Source organism: Setaria italica, chromosome I (assembly GCF_000263155.2).
Source record: "Setaria italica strain Yugu1 chromosome I, Setaria_italica_v2.0, whole genome shotgun sequence".
Taxonomy (NCBI): Eukaryota; Viridiplantae; Streptophyta; class Magnoliopsida; order Poales; family Poaceae; genus Setaria; species Setaria italica.
Window position 1 is genome coordinate 34,043,909 of NC_028450.1, and position 9,784 is coordinate 34,053,692.

The window sequence follows — 9,784 nt, forward strand, 5'->3', positions numbered from 1 at the left end:
GAAGTGGTGACCAGTAATCTCACATGCATCTCAGCATGGTTAGTGCTGGTTCTATGTGCAGAAAGTAAACAACGGCTTTTATCCAGAAGAGTAGGTATCCAAGGGCTAAACCACAAATTTGGCAAGAATAGCTGCGTCCTTCTCTGACACAAAACTGTTAGTATAATATACCGGCCTTTTAGCGTATAGGAGTTGAGTATATTTAGAAGCTTCGGACACTGAACTGACAGGTGCATAAAATTATTGCATTCCCTATGCTTTGTAGACACGAAGTGCCGCAGAAATGGCACTATACTAGTGTAGCATGCGAGTACAAGGCTAGTTGTAGTATTAGCTTGCCGCTTGCGAGTACTGGGGACCGGGTAATTAGCTTCCATCCATGTTCAGTCTCCCGTCGTTACCATATTGTCTAGACGTTGCTGTGAACTCCCAGTCGGCCAGTCCTGACTCCTGAGATGGAGCCAAGTAGAAGCAGTACTCTGCCAGCAAACATGCCTGCCAACTGATCTACACACCTTGGATTCGTCCATACAGCAGAAGAAAATGCTCCAAGGATTCGTCCATACAGCACAGTAGCCAGTTGTATATGCAAAATTTATGGCCTCCTGAATTTTCTTTAGGGCCTGTTTGGCTTCATGGTGTTAAAGTTTAACACCCGTCACATCGAATGTTTGGATGCTAATTAGGAGTATTAAACATAGACTAATTACAAAACTAATTGTACAGATGGAGTGTAATTCGTGAGACGAATCTATTAAGCCTAATTAGTCCATGATTTGACAATGTGGTGCTACAGTAACCATTTACTAATGATGGATTAATTAGGCTTAATAGATTCGTCACGCGAATTAGCACAGGGTTCTGCAATTAGTTTTATAATTAGCTCATGTTTAGTTCTCCTAATTAGCATCCGAACATCCGATGTGACACTGTTAAAGTTTAGCACCTCGTATCCAAACACCCCCTTACTGGGTATTCAACTGCTGAAACTCATGTGATCTACGGTCTAGGCAAATACTTCACCCCATCAACACTCATTCGAGGACTAGGTAGGTAGGTAGCTGGCTAGCTAGGGTAAATCTTCCGGCTGTTCTGCAATAGAAAGGGAAAGGGAAAGTGAAAGAGCTCCATGCCATGCAATCAGTGATCTTGTAGTACTGCCGTACTGGATCACTGCATTCTTTTGTGTAGTTTTGTTTGCAAGCTTGTTATTCACACAACGTAATCGTTCGTCCTCTTCAAAGCTACTACTGTCTACTGAAGACTGAACACAGTGTAGTCCAATGCATTCCGAAAGTGCAGCACTGTCTTTCATTGTTTCCAATCTTACTGGAGAATATATGCTCGTACGGCTGCACTATATACTGGAGATGTCGTTAGAAGCGTCGCCCCGTATCAGTGTCCTGATGAGACTCCACGGCATAATCTGAAACTTTATTTTTCATAATGAAATTTCTAGGCAAATTAAAGAGGATCGCCCCCACGTACTCCATGACAAATCCTATCTACTGACGGACAGAATTAATTAAAGAGGAAAAACAAATCGCTGCTCCAATCACACTGAAATCGTGCAGCGTACGGTCTCCTGTCCCACAAAAGGCAGCAGCAATCATGGACTGATCCGTGAATTATGAGCTCTTCGCCTGTGGGTTACCAGTTTGATCACCAGTTCACCCTTGTCCCTATGGGGGTTTATATCAGACCCTGTTATGTCAGCAAATGGCAGATACTATCACTAGTACTCTTGGTAGCAATGGCCCAAGATAAAGATCCACCATCTACCTGTTGTAATTTGTTTGTGTGCTGCTACTGCATGTTGTAACCACTGTCTACAGCCACTGCACTTGTAATCGCTCTTTCCACTACAGTGCACTCACTACATTGTGTCACGACTCACGACATAATACATTATGGACAGTGTTATTTTCCAGCGGTACTCCTACAGTCCTACTAGTGTACATCCATTTCCTTTTGCTTGGGAGTGCGTGACAGAGCTACGTGCAACTGTGTGCAAGTGTCAAGAGGAAAGATCATGAACCAGAAACATGTAAAGCTATGGTCCCGATGAGATAGAAATTAAACAGAAGCGACGAGCGGCCACCTCTCTTTCCGTCGCATGATGATCGTTGAGGTTGAGCTTGAGCGCACGAGGAGCGTACGTGTCGCTTTCTTCCGTGGATCATCTACAGTGAGTGTGAGTCTCGTTGGAAGAGTGAGCTGCTTCCTCTTGTCACTCCCCGGCGTGGGCGCCATGCTGAGCTGCCTCCCCCTAACCATTACCAACGTGACAACGTCTACCGATCTATGGCTAAACCATGGATTCTTGCTGCCTGCGGCCCCGAACTCCCAAAGCAGAATATACAGTCGACTTTGTGACTAGTGGTTAACTATGTGCTCACTTTTGCTCCATCTTCGACGGTTGGCGAGTAAAGTTGATGAACCGGTGATGGAAGCGGTGCTGATCTGGATGGCTTTTGGGGTAAAGTTGTGGTGGACTGGTGGTGCCGGAGATCTAGCAGTGCTTCTCTATCTTGTGTCTGCCAGCTTGTAACTTTGACAATGCTATGGGCACTTCGGCAGAAAATGAAGCTAACATTATTGTAGTAGACGTGCCTGCGTCGTCGTCTTTGCTCGATCAAGTGTCTAACCGAAAATTGTAGAAAAATGGTGATATTTCGTTCTGAACGCTTCCAGCTGTGATTTGTGCTCCGGATACCCATCGTCATTCGTCAACTTGCATGATTTTTACTAACGAGCAGCAGAAAGTAAGATGTTGTTTTCCACATTGTCATTTGTCAACAGTGATCTACCTGCACACACACAACTCCGTCCACACAAGGCCCTTGTCCTGTTCGTTGGATGGGATCGCGGCACGCCAATGGCGCTCTCTTCCCACCGACGTCGATTGCCAATGCCGCCCGCTGCCCGATCACCAATCAGCTGAGGGAAAGGTACGGATGGCAGCCAAGCTCAAGGACCCTTGCAGGGTTAGCCGTTGCCGGCGACGGACGGAGGAGATCCAAGACAAGAGCCTTGCCCCCCGTTGCATGCATGATTGGAATGTATGGCCTCTTGTGCAAGGCCAGCATTTTTTACCACGCAGCGCCGTCTGGATTTTCAGCTTGTCCTGTTTCCTTCCAATGGATGGAGCCCCCTGCTCACGCCACAGTGCACGCTCGCGTATTAGCATATCGTAACAGGGAGGGAGGTGCAGTGAACAGTGATGCGTGACTGAACCTAAGACAGTGGCGTACCTCGAATGAGCCTGTCCCATTGCCAACAGTGCCAAGAAAAATAAGGGCCACCAAGCTCACAAATCACTACTAGCTCAGAGTCAGAGCATTATAAAGGGCATGGGGATAAATGATTGAGGGCCAGCCCCGTCACATTGAATATTTGATACTAATTAGGATATTAAACATAGACTAATTATAAAACTAATTGTATAGATGGAGACTAATTCGTGAGACGAATCTATTAAGCCTAATTAGTCCATGATTTGATAATGTGGTGCTACTGTAACCATTTGCTAATGATGGATTAATTAGGTTTAATAGATTTATCTCGCGAATTAACCTAGGGCTTCTGCAATTAGTTTTATAATTAGCTCATGTTTAATCCTCCTAATTTGATGTGACAAAAGCTAAACTTTAGCCTGGGGGTGTTTGGATACGAGGTGTTAAACTTTAACAGTGTCACATCTGTTGGAGTTGTTCCAAATTCACTCCAGGAATAAAGGCCGACCTTCCCGACCCTGACACTCGGGGTCGGGCGAGGCGGAGAATCTCCCGACCCCAGGACTCGGGGTCGGGCGAGGCGGAGCGTCTCCCGACCCCTGGACTTTGGGGTCGGGCGAGTCGGAGATCAACCCTCACGGGGTCAGGCGCATCCGACCATAGGCTTGTGGTCGGGCGAGGCGGAGTCCCAGGCGCATCCGACTCCAGGACGAAGGACTCAAGGTCGGACGAGGAGGAGTTCCATCCTTGCACGGGACCAAGAGTTCGTACAGCTCAATACCCCCTGTCTAGGGTTTCGGTACTATATATACCTACACCCTTGCTAGGGTTTTGTAGATGACAGAAGAGATAGAAGAGAGAGAGATTATCAGATTCTCTTGTAAGACGCCATAGGCGTGTAGCCCTAAACTCTTGATATAGTGAGATTGTTGCCGGCTGGTGCCCGTGATTTTTCCCTTTCACATTGAAGGGGTTTTCCACGTAAATCGTGTGTCTCCTATTGTGGTTTGATTCTTTACTTCATATTCCATACGCCGCCCGTTCGTAACAAGTGGTACCAGAGCTTTGGTTGCTGTTTGGTTTCATGTCGACGTCGATGAAGTTTGATCTACCGCTGCTGAACTACGACACGCGGTTCTCTCTATGGCAAGTCAAGATGAGGGGAATTCTGGCGCAAACTCATGATTATGATGAGGCGCTGGATAGCTTCGGAAAGAAGACAAAGGCCGAGTGGACTCCAGAAGAGATCCGCAAGGATCAGAAAGCACTCGCCCTAATACAGTTACATCTTCATAATGATATTTTGCAGGAGTGTCTGAAAGAAAAAACTGCTGCAGAACTATGGCTGAAACTGGAATCGATCTGTATGTCCAAGGATCTAACCAGTAAGATGCAGATGAAGATGAAGCTGTTCACCTTGAAGATGAAGGAGGAAGATTCAGTGATGAGCCACATCGCTGAGTTCAAGAAGATCGTCGCCGATCTAGTATCAATGGAGGTGAAGTATGATGATGAGGACTTAGGTCTTTTACTGTTATGTTCTTTGCCAACTTCGTATGCAAATTTTCGTGACACCATACTCTTGAGCCGTGATGAACTAACCTTAAAGGAAGTTTATGAGGCTCTCCAATCAAGGGAGAAGATGAAAGGTATGGTGCAGAATGACAGAACGTCGTCCTCCAGAGGCGATGCTTTGCTTGTGAGAGGCAGAACTGATAACAGATCCTCCAATGATGATGGAAGAAAAAACTATGAAAGGAGAGGCCGTTCAAAGTCCAAGCCGCATGGTAACAAAAAATTCTGTGTTTATTGCAAGCTAACAAATCACAATGTTGAGGATTGCAGAAAAGTACAGAATAAGGAGAAGAAGAAAAACAAGTCGGCTGGTAAGGTCTCTGTTGCTGCTGTCGTGTCTGATGAAGAATCTGGAGATAGTCTGGTGGTATTTGCCGGTTGTGTTGCTGGTCATGATGAGTGGATCCTTGATTCTGCATGTTCATTTCATATTTGCATTAACAGAAATTGGTTTAGCTCTTATAAGTCTATGCCGAAAGGAGATGTTGTGCGGATGGGAGATAAATCTCCGTGTGATATTGTGGGGATTGGATCAGTTCAGATCAAGACTCATGATGGCATGACACGCACTCTGAAAAACGTCAGGTACATACCAGGGATGTCCAGAAATCTTATCTCATTGAGCACGCTTGATGCAAAAGGTTACAAATATTCCGGTTTGGATGGTGTTCTGAAGGTATCAAGAGGTAATCTTGTCTGCTTGAAAGGTGATCTCAATTCTGCAAAGTTATATGTCCTTAGAGGGTGTACTTTACCTGGTTCTGATTCCGCTGTTGCTGCTGTTACTAATGAGGAACCTAGTAAAACTAACCTTTGGCATATGCGTCTGGGACATATGAGTCACCATGGTATGGCGGAATTGATAAGGAGAAAACTACTGGATGGCTGCACTTCGAGTAAAATGAAGTTTTGTGAGCACTGTATTTTCGGGAAGCATAAAAGGGTACGTTTCAACACTTCTGTTCACACCACTAAAGGTACTCTTGATTATATTCATGCTGATTTATGGGGTCCTTCCCGAAAGCCCTCGCTTGGTGGTGCTCGTTACATGCTCACAATTATTGATGATTACTCTAGAAGGGTTTGGCCTTATTTTCTGAAACAGAAAGATGATACCTTTGCTGCTTTTAAGGACTGGAAAGTCATGATTGAAAGGCAAACTGAAAGGAAGGTGAAATTGCTTCGCACTGATAATGGTGGAGAATTTTATTCGCGTAAATTTAATGATTATTGCAGATCAGAAGGCATTGTAAGGCATCACACCATACCCCATACTCCACAACAGAATGGTGTGGCCGAACGCATGAACAGATCCATCATATCCAAGGCTCGTTGCATGCTGTCTAATGCCAGGATGAGCAAGCGTTTTTGGGCTGAAGCTGCTAATACTGCCTGTTACTTGATCAACAGGTCGCCTTCTATTCCACTAAATAAAAGAACTCCCATTGAGGTATGGTCTGGTACGCCTGCTGATTACTCACAGTTGAAAGTTTTTGGATGCACTGCATATGCTCATGTTGATAATGGAAAATTAGAGCCCAGAGCTGTTAAATGTCTTTTCCTTGGTTATGTTTCGGGTGTCAAAGGCTATAAATTGTGGAACCCGGAAACAGGAAAGACCTTCATGAGCAGAAGTGTTATTTTCAATGAATCTGTGATGTTTACTGACAGCTTGTCATCAGATCAAGTTCCAGACAAAGAACTGCAGCGCATGCGCATGCAGGTGGAGAACGCTCGTGATGATGCTGATAATCCCGACCCCTTGGTCTCGGGGTCGGATGCGCCAGACCCCTTGGCTCCGGGGTCGGCTGTTGCTGATGCGCCAGACCCCTTGGCTCCGGGGTCGGCTGTTGCTGATGCGCCAGACCCCTTGGTCTCGGGGTCAGCTGATGCTCATGATGATGTCCAGCAAACTCCAGCGGAGGATCTACCCATTGCTCACCGCAAGTCCAAAAGGACAATTGCCCCTCCTAACCGTCTCATTGAAGAGTGTAATTTGTCTTACCATGCTTTGAGTTGTGCTGAACAGGTGGAGAATGTTCATGAGCCAGCAACCTATAAAGAAGCTATTCATTGTGGCGATACTGAAAATTGGATTTCGGCTATGCATGAGGAGATGCAATCTCTTGAGAAGAACAGTACATGGGAACTTGTACCTTTGCCTAAGAATAAGAAGGCCATCCGCTGCAAATGGATCTTCAAAAGAAAGGAGGGTTTATCTCCAAGCGAGCCTCCAAAGTATAAGGCAAGGTTAGTTGCTAAAGGCTACAGCCAAATTCCGGGTGTTGACTACAATGATGTTTTCTCTCCAGTGGTAAAACATAGTTCAATTCGCACTTTCCTTAGTGTTGTTGCTTCACATGATCTTGAGCTCGAGCAGTTAGATGTGAAGACTGCGTTTTTGCATGGAGAGCTCGAGGAGGACATATACATGGACCAACCAGAAGGTTTCATAGTGCCTGGCAAGGAGAAATATGTGTGCAAGTTGAAGAGATCCTTATATGGTTTGAAACAGTCCCCTCGACAGTGGAACAAGAGGTTTGATTCATTTATGTTATCACACAGTTTTAAAAGATCTAAGTATGATAGCTGTGTTTATATCAAGCATGTTAATGGATCACCTATATACTTGTTGATATACGTTGATGATATGCTGATTGGTGCCAAGAGTAAGAATGAAATCAATAAGTTAAAGAAGCTATTGAGTAGCGGTTTTGATATGAAAGATCTTGGTAGTGCTAAGAAAATTCTTGGTATGGAAATTAGTAGAGACCGAAAATCTGGTTTGCTATTTCTTAGTCAACAGAATTATATCAAGAAAGTTCTTCAACGTTTCAACATGCAAGATGCTAAGGTTGTAAGTACTCCAATTGCACCTCATTTCAAGTTGTCAGCTGCTCAGTGTCCTAGTACAGATGCAGAGGTCAAAGACATGTCAAAGGTTCCTTATTCTAGTGCTGTTGGGTCTTTGATGTATGCCATGGTTTGCTCTCGCCCAGATTTGTCATATGCTATGAGTCTTGTTAGTAGATATATGTCTAATCCCGGCAAAGAACATTGGAGGACAGTTCAGTGGATTTTCAGATACCTCAAAGGCACAGCAAATTCCTGTTTAAAGTTTGGAAGAACTGATGAGGGTCTTGTTGGCTATGTGGACTCAGATTATGCTGCTGATCTGGACAGGCGAAGATCACTCACAGGCTATGTGTTTACTGTTGGCAGTTGTGCTGTGAGTTGGAAGGCTACTTTACAGTCGGTTGTTGCTTTGTCTACTACTGAAGCAGAATATATGGCGATTTGTGAAGCGTGCAAAGAATTGATTTGGCTGAAAGGTTTGTACGCTGAGCTTTGTGGAGTTGAATCTTGCATAAGTTTGCACTGTGACAGTCAAAGTGCAATTTACCTCACTAAAGATCAAATGTTCCATGAAAGAACTAAGCACATTGATATCAAGTATCATTTTGTGCGTGATGTGATTGAAGAAGGTAAGCTGAAGGTATGCAAGATCAGTACTCATGATAATCCTGCTGATATGATGACAAAGCCTGTTCCTGTTACTAAGTTTGAGCTGTGCTCAGGCTTAGTTGGTTTAATTGGATAGTCCAAGAGACTATTATTGGCACCAGTGGTTTTTCCTGTCTTTATTCTGTTCAGGATGAAGGGTTGATGATACAAGATGAATTTGTCTCAAGGTGGAGTTTGTTGGAGTTGTTCCAAATTCACTCCAGGAATAAAGGCCAACCTTCCCGACCCTGACACTCGGGGTCGGGCGAGGCGGAGAATCTCCCGACCCCAGGACTCGGGGTCGGGCGAGGCGGAGCGTCTCCCGACCCCTGGACTTTGGGGTCGGGCGAGTCGGAGATCAACCCTCACGGGGTCAGGCGCATCCGACCATAGGCTTGTGGTCGGGCGAGGCGGAGTCCCAGGCGCATCCGACTCCAGGACGAAGGACTCAAGGTCGGACGAGGAGGAGTTCCATCCTTGCACGGGACCAAGAGTTCGTACAGCTCAATACCCCCTGTCTAGGGTTTCGGTACTATATATACCTACACCCTTGCTAGGGTTTTGTAGATGACAGAAGAGATAGAAGAGAGAGAGATTATCAGATTCTCTTGTAAGACGCCATAGGCGTGTAGCCCTAAACTCTTGATATAGTGAGATTGTTGCCGGCTGGTGCCCGTGGTTTTTCCCTTTCACATTGAAGGGGTTTTCCACGTAAATCGTGTGTCTCCTATTGTGGTTTGATTCTTTACTTCATATTCCATACGCCGCCCGTTCGTAACAACATCGGATGTTCGGATGCTAATTAGGAGAACTAAACATGAGCTAATTATAAAACTAATTGCAGAACCCTATGTTAATTCGCGAGACAAATCTATTAAGCCTAATTAATCTATCATTAGCAAATGTTTACTGTAGCACCACATTGTCAAATCATGGACTAATTAGGCTTAATAGATTTGTCTCGCGAATTATACTCCATCTGTGCAATTAGTTTTGTAATTAGCCTATATTTAATACTTCTAATTAGCATCCAAACATCTGATGTGACGGATGTTAAACTTTAACAGCTGGTTGCCAAACAGGCGTACCACACAGCCCTGAAACAAAAACCAAAAACAGTGGTTGATGGGGTTAAAAGATCGTCAGACGTCGCGGGTCCCACGTAATTGAAACATGCTCCAGAGAGACTCTGAGAGAAGTTCAGATGGAAAAGGAAGCCGAAGCACAGCAAGGGCAGGTGCCAGAGACGATAGGCCTGGCCTGGCCTGAGTGAAATCCTCAGCGGAGACCGAGTCGCGCCGCGATCTTGCCATCTTGGTGCTACGTTTCCTCTCGGCCCCTCCACCCTCGTCGGCTTACATTTTGCTGTTCCCAAAAGGATTGCGGTGGTCCTGGGCTCCCCACTCGACCACTCCGGAATGGAGTAGTGAGAACAGTGGCAAAAATGGGTCGATGGGGAGATAAAATCA